Consider the following 20,098-nt stretch of genomic DNA (forward strand, 5'->3'; position numbering starts at 1 on the left):
GTAGCAGTAGCAGTAGCGTCTGTACTGTTTCTTGTGTCCCTTTAGCAATACTGACAACAAGTATTTATAGTATAATGTAGCAAAAGTGTAGCAACATCCCACCTCTCACTACCCACCTTTGTAGCGCTATAACATAGCAGTAGACCAACTCTGCACACTCCTTCATGGAGTTGTGCGGACAAGGTCATTAAAAGATCCACAAAAATAGGGTAAGAAAGAAGTGTCAGGAGCAAAACGTTGACCCCACCCCACGTCGTGACAAGCCGAGCCGGACGGTGGCGACGGCGCGCGCGAGGTTTACCTCCTTTCCCTTCTCATAACACTTCAAACTAACTTAAAAGCCTTGGAGTATATAAGAAGGGAAATAAGAGGCTATTCTACCAATGTGGGACAACATGGCTAGGCAAAACGAAGCCTTTCCCTTTAAATGTTCCCAACAATCCCCCACCATGAAAAGGGATTTAAGATGATGCTGACATTGCCTGAACACAATCAAAGCAAAGTTTCATTCCAGTGTATAAAACTTGAACTGTCATATAGTGACATCAAGTACTTCTCTATGCGGGAGTGAATTTGATCTTGAACTCATCGAATAGACAAAGTTTGAACTTAATGCACTTAATTTGCTTTGGTCGCCTTGAATTATGTGAGGTCATACTCTTGACCCTCAATTATCCCCTGTCAGGTCTATTCCAGTATAGACCTTCAACTCTGTCAAGTTTACCTCAATGTAGACCACTATGATTGGCTACAGAGCATGTGGGTTCCAGACCCATTTCCCTTGATGTATCAAGGATAGCTTTTCTATTTAGGCCCTTCGTGAAAGGATCTGCAACATTCCTTTCAGACTTCACAAAAACCATTGTGATTACCCCATTTATTATCAACTGTCGTACAGACTCATGTCTGACTCTTATGTGCACTGTTTTCCCATTGTAGACACTGTTTTGCGCAACACAGATGGCAGTCTGGGAATCACAATGTATGGGAACAGCAGGTGCAGGGCACCCCCACAATGGCACGTCTGCCAAAAGATTTCTCAGCCATTCGGCTTCCTGACTTGCTAGATCTAGTGCTATGAACTCTGATTCCATAGTTGATCTAGCTATACAGGATTGTTTGGTTGACTTCCATGATATCGCGACTCCACACATAGTGAACACGTATCCACTAGTCGAGCTTACATCATCAGCGTCATTTACCCAGTTTGCATCACAGAACCCTTCGAGCACAGCTGGGTTGCCCTTATAGTTAAGGCCCCAGTCTAACGTGCCTATTAGATACCGAAGTACCCTTCTCAGTGCATCCCAGTGTGAGATACCAGGGTTGTGAGTATACCGACTGAGTTTATTCACAGCAAATGCAAGATCTGGTTTAGTATAGTTCATCAAGAACATTAGACTCCCAATTATCTTTGCATATTCTTCTTGAGACACACTGGCCTCTATGCTCTTTGATAATTTGATGCTGGGATCATAGGGGGTTTTCGCCGGAGTTACATCATAACTCTCAAACCTCTTCAGGAGTTTCTCCGAGTAATGACTTTGGGATAAAAGGTAACCTTTCTCCGTTTTTGTAACCTTTATCCCGAGTATTACATCAGCCTCCCCAAGATCCTTCATATCGAACTTGTCACACAGAGTTCTTTTAGTCTCTTTTATAGCTCCTATACTTGAGCTAAAGATAAGCATGTCATCTACATAGAGACAGATAATTACTATGCTAGACTCTACCTCTTTTGTGTATAAGCAGGCATCTGAGCGGTTAGTGGAATAACCTAGCTCTAACAAAGTTTTATGAAACTTTTCATACCACTGCTTAGGGGCTTGTTTCAAGCTATAAAGGGATCTTTTAAGTCTGCATACCTTTCCTTCTTGTCCTGGATCAACACATCCGGGGGGGTTGTTCCATGTAGATCTCCTCTTCTAGTTCACCATTGAGAAAAGCTGTTTTTACATCCATTTGATGTACTATCAACCTGTGTAAAGATGCTAAAGCAAACAGAACACGTATGGCAGCTATCTTTGTTACTGGTGAATGGGTATAGAAGTAATCCTCACCGAATTTCTGTGTGAAACCTTTAGCTACCAGCCTGACTTTAAATCTTTCAATTGAACCATCTGGTCTCAATTTCCTCTTGAAGATCCATTTACAGCCTATGGGTTTACAACCCTTAGGCAAATCCACTATTTCCCACGTATGATTAGACTGTATGGAGTGTAACTCACTTTTGACTGCTTCTCTCCATAGAGTAGCGTCTACAGATCGCATAGCTTCTTGAATGAATTTTGGTTCTTCTTCTAACACAAGTTGACATATAAAATGATCACACAGTTCATTTAGATCTTTCAATTCAGTCATATATGTTATGAAGTCAGAGCCAAAGTTTTTCTCAATTCTAGGCCTTTTACTTCTTCTAGGCTCTTCTGAATTATATGAGAAATCAGGGAAAGAAAGATTATGTTGAACTTTATTCGCATCTAGTTCAAGAGCACCCTTTAAGGGAAACACGTGTTCAAAGAAAACTGCATCTCTATATTCACATATTGTACGGTTTTCTAAACACATAAATCTATAAGCTGCACTATTTTCAGCATACCCAACAAAAACGGCATCTAAGGTTTTAGGTCCCAAGTTGAGCCTTTTAAAGGACAGGAGTCCCACCTTTTCCAAGCACCCCCACACTTTAAAGTATTTAAGATTGGACGCATGTCCTTTCCACAGTTCATAAGGAGTTTTTTCAAACCCTTTGTGCAAGACCTGGTTTAGAATGTGGTTAGCTGTTAGAACAGTTTCCCCCCACAATGAATCAGAAGCACCTGAACTGATTAGCATGGCGTTTATCATCTCTTTGAGAGTTCTATTTTTTCTTTCTGCTATGCCATTTTGTTGGGGTGTGTAGGGTGCAGTTACTTCGTGTATAATGCCGGAAGATTCACACAGATCTTTCAGGAAATTTGATTCATACTCTCCTCCTCTATCGGATCTAAGCCTTTTGATCCTTTTTTCCAACTGATTTTCTACTTCATTTTTAAAAACAACAAACTTTTGTTCGGCTTCACTTTTTGTTCTCAACAAGTATAATTTCGTATAATGGGAAAAATCATCAATAAACGTTATATAGTAACGCTTACCACCTCGACTTTCAGTGGTTTTAAAGTCTGCTAAATTAGTGTGAACCAATTCTAGCAATGATGAAGTACGATGCTTTACAGTTAAAAAGGATGTTCTAGCAAATTTTGCCTCAGCGCATGTTTCACATTGTTCACATGTGTCATTAGACAGGTTTTGGTAGCATATTCATGTTTTTCAGTCTATTTAAACATTTTGCACCAACATGTCCTAATCTAGCATGCCAAACATTAACTGATATAGCAGTATAAACAAAGGAAACATTCTTATTATCACGAGTAGTCAAAGAAGATCCAGATACATCAGAGTGATTGTTAACTATAGAGACATCTAGTACAAAAAGACCTCCACGCAGATATCCCTTCCCAATGAACTTCTCACAACGAGTCATAACCAGACGGTCAGACTCAAAAACCATCTTAATTCCAGCCTTATTTAAAAGGCCTCCGGAAATGAGGTTTCTTCGAAGGGAAGGGACATAGAGCACATTTTGCAACAGTAAATGTTTTCCAGAACAAAGCAGTAATTCTGCTTTTGCAGATTTGTATTCAGAAAACATATCAAACAACGGGTCACTTATGTAACACCCCGAAATTTTTCAACTTTTAAGACTTATATAATGAAGGTAAGTTCTCATTGAATCCCAAAACATAATATAAAGAGTACGGGGTGTTATGCCACACCTGAGCTAGAGAACTCAGGTGCACAGGCTAACTAACTAATATCCTCAATAATGTAAATGCATAAGTGTGGCACGCAGGCCGAAAAGGAAACTATCTACTTCTACGCTCCAAGACTCTAGCGCGCTCCAGTGACTACTCCTCTGTGTCTGAAAGCCAAATATATCTGTTCAGCGAGAGATGCTGGTAACCCACTCCAACGCGTTGAAATACAATACATATAGGCATATATATAGATATAAGAAAAACCATTTCGACGCATGAAGATATATCCTAAGAGACTCTAGCTTTTAAAACAGGGAATAGGCTCGACAGATAGGGATAAGCACAGTCAACAGTCATATAATTCACAAGCATAGGGAACAGACTCGACAGATGGAGATAAGCACAGCCAATACTCATAACCAAGCATATACGGTTTACTAGCATGTATCATATGGTCACACTTTCATAACATTCGTAATCATCAAACCATCCATATCTCATCACATAGCACACTTTGTTGGCGCCACAGGACCAATCGCATGCCCATACATGAGGGTCAGCGCATATAGCTCTGACACGGCCCCGCAGCACCCTGCCCCGTATCGCAACACGGAGGGGTCGATCGCAACCGACCGATGAACCGCAACTCATCATAATGTTTGATCGCAACCAAACAGTGGACCGCATCCCAAGAGTAGTCATTTGACCGCAACCAGGAATATGAACCGCAGCTCATGTAAAATGTTTGATCGCAACCAAACGGTGGATCGCAGCCCGAGAGTGTAAATTTGACCGCAGCCAGCTTCTGAACCGCAACTCAGGAATAACCAATTTGATCGCAACCAAATTGGGGTATCATGCACACATAACACATAGCAAACACATGCAACCCACATTGACACATTGGGAAGGGGGAGAAATCGTATAACGAAACCTATGCGTGATCATCCACATACTAAGAATAATCCTAAGGGGTTCATACTTCTTACACCTAGGTCAACGGGATACCAATTCAACTAGCATGTAATATATAAGACTCATTCATCCTACGAATGGTACCCGAACATCAAACTAGACATAGGCACGATAGACGGAGTCCGTTGGGACACCACGGGGGTCGGGGGAATAACAAACGGGGAAGCCGGGATCCCGAAGTGGGACAATTTCTAGCGGGTAGCCGGTGGGTGAGGGGTCACCCGCCGGTGGCAAACTTCCGGGCAGCGGGTGCCCGGCAGGCAGTCGCCTGCCTGCCGGCGACGTCCATCCTGGCCGCGGGTAGGTGGCAGGTCCCCTACCCCCACCTACCCCCCACTGACTCTTTTTCACCAATAACGCCCCGGAAACCTTTGTGGAACCCGAAACCATGCTTAGACACTTTAAAACGCAAGTGATGGCAACACGTAGACAATTAACGGATCAAAAGCGAGAAACATACGGCACATATCCTATCATGCTTTCTAAACATAATTAACACCCCAACCATGCGAATTCCCACCCAATACATTAAGAATAACATCATACGAGTTCCACGTTACATCCTAGGGCTCTAATCACAATTAAATCATCAAGAATGTAACCCATCTTTTAATATCAAGAAATATCAAGATTCATCAAGAACATCACACAATCATCAAGAAACCCTTATCATCATCAAGAATATAAAGATAAAACCATATCACCAATTATCAAGATCACATCATCGATATCATAACAATTCATCAAGACACAAGAATATAGGAGGATGCCTAAGAGGGAGATCATAACTAGGAAAATAGGTTTTGTTGAGACATGGGTTACCTCTTAGCCTTAATTAATTTCCTTGGCTATGAAGGATCTTTCTTTAAGTCTTTCTTCTTTCTTGATTTCTCCTAGGGGAATTCTTGGAGCTCCTTGTGTGGTGAGTGATTATTGTGGTGGGGGTTCTAGGTGCCTCCTATGTCCCCTATTTATATATTTAAGAGTCCTAATTAGGGCCCAAATACTATAGGCTTGCTAACTCTATTCCTTTTAGGACTAGAGGTTGGGTTTAGAGATGAGGGCCCACGGACTATGGTGGGCTTTTTCCTAATTAATTGTTGTAATTTAATTCTTTCTTTGAATAATTGGTTAAATGATTAATTAGTTTTAGGGGTCGTAACACGGGGTGTTACAACTTACACGTTGAAGAATGGTTGTCCGGGCAGTCTTGTTATCTTTCTCGTATTTGATGCGAGTTGCCTCGGCTGCTGATGTATCTTGCGCTGATGATGACTTTGGGTCCTTGGAAGCATCTGTAGACTTCGGGTCAGTCGCAGCAGTTGAAGCCGTGGTCTGCAGTGCAAGCTGTGTAGTAGCCACATTGAATGTCGCTGGGTCTGCAAAAAGGACATAGTCCACATCCTTTGATTCCAGAAGCATGATTAATTTTGCAGCCCATCTCTTGTAGTTTAAACCACCAGTGAGTGGTTGAATATGAGTAATATCAGACATAGTGTTTGGTATTCCTGACATTTGTGACTCGACTTGGTATATAAATGTTTTTAACTGTTGAGTTTTTCTGCACTGTGGACGTAAGGTTTGGAACGAAAAAGGAAAACCAAGGTTCTGTATCGTGTGCAACACACTACCTTAAAAACATTTACGACCAGGGATTGAGTCGCATACTTTCGACAGGCACAACAGAACAAACTCGCAGGCAATAAAATACACAGGCTGACAGAAGGATTTCAAAAGCAGTAGCAGTAGCGTCTGTACTGTTTCTTGTGTCCCTTTAGCAATACTGACAGCAGGTATTTATAGTATAATGTAGCAAAAGTGTAGCAACATCCCACCTCTCACTACCCACCTTTGTAGCGCTATAACATAGCAGTAGACTAACTTTGCACACTCCTTCATGGAGTTGTGCGGACAAGGTTATTAAAAGATCCACAAAAATAGGGTAAGAAAGAAGTGTCGGGAGCAAAACATTGACCCCACCACACCGCGCGTCGTGACGAGCTGGACGGACGACGGCGGCGGCGCGCGCGAAGTTTACCTCCTTTCCCTTCTCAGAACACTTCAAACTAACTTAAAAGCCTTGGAGTATATAAGAAGGGAAATAAGAGGCTATTCTACCAATGTGGGACAACATGGTTAGGCAAAAAGAAGCCTTTCCCTTTAAAAGTTCCCAACAGTTTGTATGCATCCTATGGAGCTAGGCCACCTCCTAGGGTCGTGTTAAGCAAGTGATCTAGGTTAAAGATTGCTAGATCACTTGAAGTTTCTATCCATGACATTTCCTAGCCTATGGATCCGAGAGGACTAGGTTTGGGGAAGTAGTGTAGGCAACATGTTCGAGGAAAGGTCATAGAGACTTTAAGAGCCCAAAGGGGATTTCTATTGTCTACTAAGACGAGTCCTAGTAGTTGAAGAACGAAAGGATAAAAGCAACTCCTAAGATGATTGCATATGCAACATTCTCCCTAATGCAAAAGATCCAAATAGCATCATAAGCGAAACTAGCAATTCAACCCTATTCATTTCATTTGTTAGTTAAATTGTTTGTTATTTGATTGTTGTTTACTCTTTGCTACAACTTGAACTAAAAATGACACTTGCTCAATCACACACACACCTCTTTCTCGAGGTTGCTATCGTTTGGTGACTCCAATTTGTCATCCCTAGAAAACGATAAAAATCCAGGATTCATCCCACATCTTTGACGCATGAGTTGGTTTTCGAAATACTAAGCGAAAGCCGAGTTTGTCAAAAATGTTCCCGAACACTTCTTTATTCCAGCGAATGCTATCTTTAGTGACGATAGCGATAATGGACTCAATGTTCTGAGCACCATGAGAAGCAGCATTTTTCCAAAATTTTTCGTAGTCGAGTTTTGTTAACCACGCAGCTTCTAAACGAACCGGACGGAGGTGTAGTTTCGGTGGCTGACCTACTTGTTCGATGAACATCAGGGGGCTGTGATCGGAGTGAAGCCTGGGGAAAACCCTAACTTTACCTTCAGGGAAGGTCTGTTGAGCCGAAATATTCCATAACACCCTGTCAAGCCTCCGCATTTAGGTAATTCTGTTCCCTGCAAAACCGGTACCAAGTGAAATTTGAGCCTGAGTAGCCTGGGTCGATGAGCCCACAACGATTGTAAGCATCCACAAATCTTTGAAGGCCAGTAGCGATGACCGATTCACTCCCCCATTGCTCGCCTACCGCTGCAATATCGTTAAGATCGCCCATGACAATCCAGGGGCATTGTAACGAACTACCAAAAGCCTTACAGTCCTCCCAGAATCTGCACTTAGCCAGCATGTTAGGTCTAACATAGCTAAAAGAAATGAGAACATCATCTGGCCTTTGCTTAATTTTAGCATGAATGGCTTGGGATGTCGAACTAACTATCTCAAGGTTGATATGACCCTGTTTTCAAACTAATAAAAGTCGACCAGCAAACCCAAGAGGGTTGACAATAAAATGATTGTTATAGCCCAAAGTGCAAGCTAACTTAATCATGTTATCAGCCTTAGGGGACCGAATCTCCAGGAGACAAAGAACATCCGTTTTGGTCGTAGTCAGGAGTTCCTTGACATGCCTCCTGACCTGCCTGTTGGCAATGCCCCTACAGTTCCATGAGATGACCTTCATTTAGAAGGTTTAGATGGCGGGGAAGTTGGGAAACCGCCTTCCCCAGGCGTGAGACACAAGGTGGCGATCTCACCCATTAATGGAGTGGACCCCACAGTCCCGACAATCGAGGAGGTTGAGGGTCCGCCAAACTAGAATGCAGGAACGTGAACAGCTTGGGTAAAGTAGGCCTCCGGGTTCCATGTATCCGGAACAGCCATATTGGACATCCCCCTCCCCCCCCCCCCGCCTCCCGCCCATGTTCCACCACACCCCCTGGGGTTACCATTGGTGGTAGTCTGGGGAACCGTGGTAGACGCAAATGGGTCCTGGCCTTGCGGATCAACATGGGGAGGAGAAGGTTGAGGTTGGGAATGGGGTTGAGGCTAAAGGGCAGGCGACTTACCTTTGGATCTCTGACCCCAAACCTTAGCTGGCGTTCCTGAAGATGCCGCCAGGTGGTCCTCCTCGTTCTGTTCACCAACGTTGGCCAATGATGCAAACTAGTTATCATTCAGGCGAGCCGACCCACGAGATTGGGCGTTCTGTCTGTTTGTTGTCTTATGACCTTGAACTTTGTTTTTCTTTGTCACGATCGTTTGAGGCCCATAGCGAGGGTTGGCAGTAGGATGTGTCAGCTGTGGAGTAGGGCTGGGAGTTGTTTGCTGAATATCTCCTTCTTGTTTAGCTATAGGAGTTTCATTTAAATCCATCTCATGATTTGCCGGTTGTTTTTCTTTGTTGTGCGGGCATGTTTGTTCGCTGTGGGCTATCATCCCACATGTGAAGCAGACCACATGCAAACTCTCGTGCTCAATTGTTTGAACCTGATCTTCCACCCACAGTTCATTCACCAACGGTTTGTCAAGATCAACTTCTACTGCTGCACGGGCATAGCGACCCTTGACCATTGCTATCGTAGTCCGATCAAGTCTTAGCTTAGCCGCTTGCCTAGACCTTCGAGGATATTTTTTATAATATCGTCTCTAAAATACTCCACCGCAAGTCGTAGTAATCGAACCCAAACTGCCATCTTTGAGATCTTCGCCATAGCAGGATCAAATTTCGGTTCCCACCTTTGGATTACTAGGTAATTATCAAAGATCTTCCATGGTCCATCTAGAATTCCTTACAAATAGTCGGTGCGGTGTTGAATCTCGCCACGAAGCAACATTGTTGGCAAAGTTCCTTCCTCACATGCATGGGGATTTGAACTCTTGGCTGACCATCTGTCGGGGCTTGTTCGTCCACCACCACATCGGGATCGATTACCGGATCAGTGAAAGCCCATTCGGTAGCTTCCGTGCACAGAGGGTCTCCGCCATTGAAGGGAGACTGGGAAGCAACAGTGTCTGCAAACGTACACTTGGTCGATCGAGATTTCTTGTTCGTGTGCTCTAACGACTCGGATTCCATCATCACCTCTTCTGGCGGAGGCTCAGGCGCCTCAGCCGGCATCGTCATGGTCCGACGCCCACTATCGGCCGCCGGTAACGGCTAGGGCTAGGCTGGGAAACTGCCTAAAATAGCAGAAGAGTTCGAAGGAAATAATCGCCCTGATTAGAGAGCGTTTTCGCTTTCAATTTCCAGACGGGGTGATCTAATTATGTTAATATTATTATGGTATCTCACGGTTAAAATATTGCGTAATGTAGCAAATAATTCGTAATATTTACCTTAAGTATAATTTATCAATTTAATCAATTCTAATTTGATAAAGATTATTTTCTAACCAAACAATTGGTAATATTTATGATTTATTGACCCAATCCACATATGCTTTTTCCCGCCCAAACTCATTTTAATAGTCAAATTAATAATAAATTTTAGAGTTAATTCCAGCATTATTCCTCCGAATATCATGATTTTTCACAATTGGTCCTCGACTTTCAATTTGGACAATTTAGACACTTGACTATCAAAATGTTTATAATATTGGTCCTTCCGTCATAATGTCGTTAAGTAGACGTTTAATAGAGGGGTAAAATCGTACTTTCAATTGTTGAGAGTATAATTCCTTGTTATTCCTCCTCTACGTATTTGTATACACAAAATAAATTAAAATCTCAAAACTCTATATGCCACATATATCAAAATCTCCATATCTCTTTCAGATCAGCTGCGGCGAGCGGAAGCGGTAGATGGAAGAGAAGGGCATCGCGTCCTGCGGAGCTTCGGGAAGTTCGTCAAGAGGATTTGGCTGCCGGAGAATGCTAAGGTGGATCAAGTGAAGGCTAGCATGGACAACGGCGTTCTGACTGTCACAGTTCCAAAGGAGGAGGAGAAGCAGTTTGTGGCTCTAGCTCGAAGAAGGTGTTGATTGTTGACGAGGATGCCTTTTGCCTGTCGGAGTCGTTTGGCAACGTCCAGGAACATGGTTGAGCCGCCTGTTTAAAGCAATGCAACCGCCAACAATAACTTAGCCGGAAAGGGTTTGGAATAAGTGGAGATGCTCAGATCTGGGTCGGAATCCTTAAACTCCGTGACATCCACATCATGGTCGTCTCTAAGGCTCTGGAGATGGAAGTGAAGGCCGAGCATAGCCGCACCGGAAGTGTAGAACACATAGGTGGGGAGGCCCAACTCGTCAGCCACATCCATTATGGCGGTACAGAACATGTGTAACACCCCGTGTTACGGCATTCAAACCCGGGATTAATTGTTGAATTAATCCCGTTAATAATAATTAAAAAGGATTTAATTTGGTTAGGATCCCATTTAATTAATTAATGTGGTCCACCATGTATCGTGGACCCTTGCCTAAACTAGAGTCTTAAGCCTACTAGGGATAAAGGAAGTGGGCATTTACCATTCAGATTCTAATTAGGATTCCTAGTTCTATAAATAGGGCATTAGAAAGCATTTAGAATCCTTTTCCCCTCTCATAGTCCTAATACACGAATTTTCCAAGAAACCTAGCCAGGGAATTTCCCATCACCAAGCCTAGGGAGATCAATCGGAGGAAAATCTTTGAGAAGAACCTTAGTAGCCAAGGAAGGATTAATTAAGGCTAAGAGGTAACCCATGTCTTACAAAACCTATTTTCCTTGCTATTGATTATTGATTGGCTCCGATTGAATGATTGATTGTGTGATTTTGTATGTATATCTTGTTAGAGCTTGTCTTTAGGTTTATATGGTGAATTATTGTTATTCTTGATGGCCCTGTGTGGTTATTAATATGATCTTGTATTTAATTATGTCTTGAGCTTGTTCCTAGGGTTTATATCGTGAATCTCGTGTTGTGATGTTCTTGGAGTTCTTGGGTGGGTTTATATATGCTCGGGTGTTGAGTCTAGCCTGAGACTTGTCTTTAGGGCCTTGCATATAGATTTATTGATGTTCTTGAGGTTCCGGACGCTCCTGAACCATTATGTGATTAATGTCGAGTCTTGGCATGTTTAAGAATCGTGTTAGAATGTAATTGGAATGATTCTTGGTTCAATCTTTGTTAATCGAATCTGTGTTGTTGTTGATACGTGTTGGAATGCGTTTGGACATGGTTTTGGGTTCCACGAACGAACACCAAACCAAATATTACCTTCATACCAGTGGGGGGTAGGTGGGGGGAGCGAACCCCCGCCACCTACCCGCGGCAAGAGCTGCCCGATTCCTGCGGACAGACTGCCCGCCGGGCACCCGCTGGAATGTGACCACCCACCGGTGGGTGGTCCTCCACCCGTCGCCCACTCGATGGAACGAGATGGTGCGGCTGGTCGTTTTCCCTCGTTTGTTGTTTCCCCGTGTCCCGTTATGCCCCGTTGTACTCCATTCGATTTTTATGAGTCTCGTATGATGTTTTGAGTACCGTTCTAGGAATTTATGTGTAGTGTGTATCGTTGCTATTATACATTGATTATTATTGTTGATTATATGTTGTTTGATTGAATGATGATGGATATTGTGATCATTGCGCAATGATGGTTGAGATTGATGATAATGAGATTGTGATTGGTGGAAATGAATTGTTGGCGGATAGCACAACGAGTGCTCGGTTATCGTGCTAAAGGCACGGACCACCCCTTAAACTTGCTGGCTAAAGGCTTGTGTCAGGATGTGGCATAACACCCTGGTACTTACGTTGTTAGTTCCGCTTTGTTTGGATGATTAATGATACTTTGTCTTTATTTCATAGGCTTTAACATATTTTAAAAATTAGGGGTGTTACAACATGTCCACAACAAACCCAGCTAGCCTCGAATCCTTCATCCCCTTAATGCAATTCCTGACTTTAGGTTTATGAGATTCAACTAATAAACGGAAGAAGAGATTTCAAAAAAAAAAACGGAAGAAGACCGTCTTGTTGGGGTGCTCCTTCAAATGCTCAGGAGGATCTATTGCCAGTGGTATCAACTTCAACGTGGAACTCTCGTCATCGGCAACGGCAAGTAGAGATTCGATGTAAGAATTAACTTTGGAATCAAACGGCAACTTTATGATGAAAACTATAATAGAGAGGAGGGGTGAGTTGGGTTAAATCTTCCTTGACCGGACCGCAATTGCCAATCCGGGCGAGGACCGACGAGTCGCCCTTAGTGGCCCCGGCCGGGGGGCTCGGGCTGCGTTGTTCTCTTCGGCGCTTCAGCGCGCCACTCTCCGCGACCCCCTTCTCGGACACTTTTTCTTTGCCTTTGGGGGCAGTCACCCGAGTGACAAGAACGTCTGAGGCGTCGACCACATAGCCTTCGGCTGTGGTGACGGTTGCTGCTGCGCCTTTTGGCCGCGCGGTCGGGATTTGTTCTTTCCCGACTGGCTTGGACTTGGGTTTCTTCTTCCCCAGCACGATCTTGGCTATGGGGGCTTGGGGCGCCTCGTCTTCATCAAAGCCGGCCATTTCTGCAAACAAATAAGAAAAGGCGGTTAGATCGGGAATATGGGGGGATCGGGAAGTTTGGGTCGGGGACGATTGGTTAATGCTAGACCTTCATCTGCTGTTTCGACCCGAACGGCCTCCCTTGCAATTGTAACCCCCATTGGTTTGGGCACGTACTTCTCGGGCAGGTCGTACTGCGGCGGGGGCAATCGGGCTTCCTCGTAACGCTCGGCCGTGCAGAAGATCCTATATTCGTAGACCTCACTCGAGATCTTGGCAACGACGTCCCGGAGAGCTTGAGTCTCGACCGGCGTCACTTGTTTTCTGTAGTGGGTGCTCCACACCCTCTCAACCGGGAGTATCCAAGGGTCATACTTGACCGAAAAAATCCTATTTTCCCACCCCCGGTTGTTCTCGGGCAAGTTGTCGATCGAGCATAAATCTGCCCGGGAAGATGAAGTTGAAGAGCTCCATCGTGCAGGCCACTTCGTGCCGGGCGCAAATCTGGGGGAAGCAGGCGATAATCCTGTGGGCGTTCGGGCAGATCTGGGCCGGGACAACCTGCAGGTAGTAGCCCAAAAATGCCGTCAAGAGGGCCGGGAAGGGGAAGCTGATCGGGGCCATCAGAGAGTCAAAATGCATCCCGATCCATTTTCCCTGATGGCGGTCTATTATATTCCCGAGCTGCCGGCTTGTGTTGAACTCCACCCGACCATTGAGCCTTGCAGCGATTTTGGCCGCTTCGCCTTTCGTTAGCTTGCTCATCTGCTGCTCTACGCTATCCCTGTTTAGGAATGCGAATCCATCGGCAGCCGGTGCAGCCGGAGCGGCCGGGTCCTCCTCGACCGGCTCCGGTGTGTTTTCCCGATCATCTGCCCGAGGTGCGGCTTGGGGGTAATCCCCAATAGTCCCGGTCGGCGTTTCCCGAACGCCATCCGACGGGGAACCTTGTCCGCTCGTTGTCGTCTGGCTGCTCCTGCTACTCGAGCTGCCCAATCCACTCGAGCTCGACGTTCCCTCTGAGCTAGATGACCTTCGTTGCTCGGGGATTTTCTGTGGTCGTTGAACGACCTCTGGCGAATAGGACATGATGTCCACCTCGTCGCTTATTTGCTCGACCGCATCATCATAATCCGCGATGGAGACGTTCTGACTATCTGAATCTGACATTGGGTCTACCTAAAGGCCAGTCGGGATTATGTTAGGGTTCGGGATATCCGGGTCGTGGTCAGCTAAGGCCTAGAGTTGGCTATGGAAAGAAAATGTGAAAGAAGCGAATAAAAAGCTAAAGAAGAAGGACTTACCGATTGATAGTACTTGACGGAGAAAGCTGAAAATTGATTGCTCGACCAGCTTACTGGAGTGTTCGCTCGGGATGCTCTGGATGTTCCGATCGACTCAGAAGATTGGTAAAAGTTCAAATGAACTCCATGAAGGCCTATTTATAGGAAGACTTTTGGGCGGGAAACGGCCCACTTGCGTGACGCGACCAGTCCAGACTCCGAGGTGACTGATAGGGTCGCAGAGGCCGACAGAGGTCAACACGTGGCGTGAGGGAATGACAGCTGGCCGGTCGGTTTGACGGCCGACGGTTGGACTTCTTCATCCCGTCCCTTTTTTCTCCCGGGCGGTCAAAAAGGCCCGGGCTGGGGGCTCTTGGTAGGGAATACCCCCACCGACATGCCTTCGTCTTTCTTTTCTTATTTACGCAGGTTACAGGTCGGATTCTCTTAGAAGAACCCGGTCGGTTGTCGACTGGGCATCACCCGACCGAAGCTCAAAATCCCGATCAATGGCCCTTAGGCGACGGAGCTGAGATAAGGCACGTGGCAGCGTTAGGCGTTGACAGGCAGGGCTTATGGGGAGAAGACACGTCATTGCTACGTGGGTGACATGCCGAACGGCCGGACTTGTGTTTCCGGCCCAGCGGCTATAAATACCCGCTGGTGCAACAGTGTGAGGGACTTTTGGACGATCGATAGGCTATTCTCAGAGCATCCCGACCGCAGTCAGTCGGCCCTCGAAATAGCCATTATAGATTGTACTTAGGACCTTCACCTTGATCAATAAAAGACTTTTAATTACTTTAATTGTTCTTGTGTTATTTTATTCACCGCTTACGTGAGAATTAACACTATCACGTATATTGCATAAGAATTATTCTTACCATCATATTTACGATTAAAAATTTACTCTGAAATTCCAAAAATTAGATAAGTTAGAAATCTAATTTTAAGTATGTAGTTCCAGTTTTGTCATTTTTAATTTATACAACTTAAATGAACCAATTCATAAATGATTCAATTGAATAAAAAAAAAATTAGACTATGGAATAATTAATTATGGTAATAGAAATAGTAGAAGAATATGACAGAACATGGAATAATTAATTATGGTAATACCTCATGGTCAAAATATTGCATAATGTAGCAGAATATAGAATAATTAATTATGGTAATATTATTATGGTACCTCATGGTCAAAATATTGCGTAATGTAACAGAATATAGACTAATTAATTATACGCATTGAACACTGATATACAATCGGGCACACTGTTCACCGTCACAATAGATGGTATCATTTTTCTATATTAATATTGCCTATTTCTTCATCTGTTGTAATGCTACAATTTAGGTTATATATTTTTTAATTAAAATACAATATATATATATATATATATATATATATATATATATATATATATATATATATATATATATATACTTTTAATCTCAAGTTAAATATGTTTTGATAAAAAAAATACAGTTCGTATGCGCAACACGTGTCCACCCTCCACTCAACGTTCTTTTAATATGTCAAATATGTCAACTTCAACGTCTTCATCACGCCAACCATTAGCTGATGTATCAAACGGTAATTTAGATTACACGGTTCACGATTTTTGTAATCTTGGTTATTCCTATTTTGTTTTCCTAACTTTTTAACATTATTACAACAATAATTAACAATTAATTATGCTTTTTAAAGTGCAAAGAGTAACACATCCTCATTCTAATTGTGTTTTGCGGTCAGTTGTGAGAACTTTCAATACAACATGGCCAAGAACAAATTCAAGGAATTTAAATACGGATTTTGAACAATGCGTATCTGAAAATAATAGATATGGTGAATTTTTTATGAACTCACAAATCTTAGTTATGTTCATTTTCATCAAACAACCAAACGTATGCGTTAATTATAAACTATTTATGTAATTAGATTTCTTATTTGGACCTTGGAGATGATGCTCATTCCTGTAATTATTGTGGTGCCTTATTCTGGCGACACGAGCGCTCAAATCAAAATGTTACACGAGGATTGCCAAAATACACAAAGTGTTGCTACGAGGGCAAGATACAATTACCTCGCATGAATGATCCTCCTCCTGTTCTCCAGAGTCTATACTTTGACGATAATGAACAAAGCAGACACTTCCTCAATAATATTAGAAGGTATAACAACATGTTCTGCTTCATGTCTCTGGGAGGTAGAGTCAATAGGTCAATCAACACCGATAACGCTCCGCCGATTTTTAGGATAAGTGGTCAAAATTATCATTGGATTGGAAGCTTGGTTCCAAGAGAATTTTGTATGCCAAAGTTTGCACAGCTATATATTTACGATACAGATAATGAGATTAACAATCGCATCAACTCTGTTACGTAAGTATCTAAATATAAATACGTTATACCTTTCGTCTCTCTTTCACCAACAATGACAACTATTATTTACTTACTCGTGTTTTTTTCATATGCAGAAGAGACATTAACTTAGAGGACATTAACTTTTGGTCAAATGTTTCAGAATGGCAAGAACTGAAATCCAGTCTAATCCAGGTGTTGAGGTTAAAATGAATTTAATAGGCAGGCGGAACAAAGATGGAAGGACATACAATTTGCCTACCGCTAATGAGGTGGCTGCACTTATTATCGGGGACCTAGATCCATCAATGGGTGATCTAGACATATTGATCGAGAGCATGACTGGACAGTTGAAGAGAATAAACCATTTGAACCCTACATATTTGCCGCTACAGTACCCTTTATTGTTCCCATATGGCGAAGATGGTTATCGTGAAGATATTACATTTTTTTATGCATGATGCCAAGGACATCATGGTGATAGGACACGAATTAGCCCTATAGAGTATTTCCCATTCTATATACATGAGAAGGTAAATGAGAAGCATACATTGTTGTATTCTAGGAGATTATTTCAACAATACTTGGTTGATGCAAATACAATGATCGAATATGCACGCTTGATCTACATTAGAACTCATCAGAAGTCGTTGTGGTGTGAAACTTATCAGGAGTTGAGCGATGCATTAACAAGGGGCGAATTAGATCCCACAGCTCGGGGTAAAAGAATTATACTACCATCATCATTCACAGGTGGAGCTAGGTATATGATTCAAAACTATCAAGATGCAATGGCAATATACAGGCACATCAGTTATCCACATCTGTTCAAAACATTCACATGCAACCCGATGAGAAGAGGAAATTCAAACTGTATTCATCTGATCAGATTACAATACTAAAGAGGTAGAGATTACATAAACTTCTCCTACATACTAGGCTAGTCTAAGTCAAAACAACTAGCACCACATAACTTAATCCCTATTACAATATAAGAAATAACATATTAAATAATAACATTATTCACACGCCCCCACAAGCTCAAGGTGGGTGAGCTACAACATTGAGCTTGTCCCGAAGAGTCGCGAAGCGTGGGCCCGGGAGAGGTTTGGTGAAAACATCTGCAACCTGATCTTTAGTGGATACGAAGCTGGCTATGAACTCACCGGAAGCGACCTTGTCACGAACAAAGTGAAAATCAATCTCTACGTGCTTCGTTCGAGCATGGAACATGGGATTAGCACATAGATAGGTGGCGCCAAGATTGTCACACCACAGAGTGGATGGTGCACCAGTATGAAGCCCTAGCTCACGAAGAAGTGAGACTATCCAAGTGACTTCCGCAGACACATCAGCTAGGGCTTTGTACTCAGCCTCAGTTGAGGATCGTGCGACTGTCCGCTGTTTCCTAGAAAGCCAGGATATAAGATTAGTCCCTAAATAGACCACATAACCACTGGTGCTCTTTCTATCAATGGGACAACCAGCCCAGTCCGAGTCAGAGTAGGCATGAATAGCCGAGGACGTAGATGGTGACAGACGCAAGCCATAGTCGAGGGTGCCTTTGACATAACGGAGGACCCGTTTGACTAAACCCCAGTGATCGTCTGTTGGAGCATGCATGAATTGACACAACCGGTTGACAGCAAAAGATAGATCCGGCCGAGTGATGGTGAGATACTGTAAGGCGCCGACAATGCGTCGATACTGAGTGGGATTATCATAAAGACTCGTAGTGACAGTGGATGAAGACTTGGAGACGGCTGCTGGCGTGCCAAGTGATTTACAGTCAACCATTCCTGCCCGAGTGAGAATATCCCCCATGTATCGCTTCTGTGAGAGAAAGACCCCACTATCGCGAATCACTATTTCTATGCCGAGGAAGAACCCTGGAGTACCAAGATCCCGGATCTTAAAAGCTGTCGAAAGTCGCTGTAACACTTGATCTATGAGTGCTGCATCAGTCCCCATCATGATGATGTCGTCAACATATACTAGCAAAAACACTCGAGATGACCCTGATGTATAGTGAAACAGGGATACACCTGTTTTCGACGACAGAAATCCTGCAGACAATAAAAAGTCATGTAGTCTCTTGAACCAAGCTCGGGGAGCTTATTTGAGACCGTATAGTGAGCGCTGGAGATGACAAACATAATCAGGATGTGTGGGGTCTTCGTACCCCGGAGGCTGCTTCATGTACACAGTCTCGGCTAAACGGCCATTGAGAAACGCATTGTGTACGTCCAGCTGGCGCAGGATCCAACCATTGGATACCGCTAGAGAAAATAATAACCGGACTGTGGTAGGCTTGACCACAGGGCTGAATGTGTCAAAGAAATCTTCACCAGCTACCTGGTTGAAACCTTTGGCTACTAAGCGAGCCTTGTAGCGTTCTATTGACCCGTCAGCAGTGCGTTTGGTACGAAAGACCCACTTGCACCCTATGATATTCATACCAGGCTGCGGTGGCACTAGCCGCCAGGTATTGTTATGCAACAGAGCATTAAACTCCTGATCCATGGCATCACGCCATTCCGAGTGCCCAACGGCCTGGGAATAACACGATGGATCAACGGTAGTTGTGAGGGCATGAAACTGCTCGTCCTTTCCCCGAGTCATAGTGCGAAGCCGCATAACATGAGTATGTCCCTCTGTCCCAGTAGGCCGCCGAGCTCGTTTTCTAGCCGGGGGAGCCGTAGTGGGCCCTTCAATGGCTCTAGGCACGAGTTCTGTGGGACCCGGCGTAGGATTCGATATGGGCGGTGCCATAGCTATAGGAACAGCCGGAGGCATAGGAGTAATCACGGGTCCAACTGCCCAAGGTACAGTAGTAGTGGACTATTTCTGGGAGTCCTGAACCTGCAAGTCTGCAAAGGGAAATGTAGCTTCGTCAAACCGGACATGGCGACAGATATATACTTTTCCACTAGTTAGGTCCAGACATCTGTAACCCCTAAAAGACGGAGGGTAACCTAGGAATACACACGGACTGGAGCGGTACTCAATCTTGTGCCTATTATAAGGCCGAAGATGAGGATAGCACCGACATCCGAAAACTCGAAGAAATGTGTATGGGGGTGACACTTTGTATAGACGAAAATATGGGCTTTCAAATTGTAAGGCCGATGAGGGTAGGTAATTAATAAGACACGTTGCTGTTTCAAACGCATAGTCCCAATACTGCATAGGGACCGACCCTTCGGCTAACAAGGCTAAACCGGTTTCGACTATGTGTCTGTTCCGGCGTTCAAC

The 20,098-nt window shown here is 43.8% G+C and overlaps 1 long non-coding RNA gene across 1 annotated transcript; it reads left to right on the forward strand.

The window, feature by feature from the left end:
* Positions 1-5,678: 5,678 nt before the first annotated feature.
* LOC109179079 lies at positions 5,679-18,100 on the forward strand. The gene is made up of 3 exons (XR_002053821.1): positions 5,679-5,689; positions 8,563-8,567; positions 18,016-18,100. It is a non-coding gene; the product is annotated as an uncharacterized LOC109179079 (long non-coding RNA).
* The last annotated feature ends 1,998 nt before the right edge of the window (positions 18,101-20,098 follow it).

This window comes from Ipomoea nil, unplaced genomic scaffold (genome assembly GCF_001879475.1).
Source record: "Ipomoea nil cultivar Tokyo-kokei standard unplaced genomic scaffold, Asagao_1.1 scaffold0876, whole genome shotgun sequence".
Lineage (NCBI taxonomy): Eukaryota > Viridiplantae > Streptophyta > Magnoliopsida > Solanales > Convolvulaceae > Ipomoea > Ipomoea nil.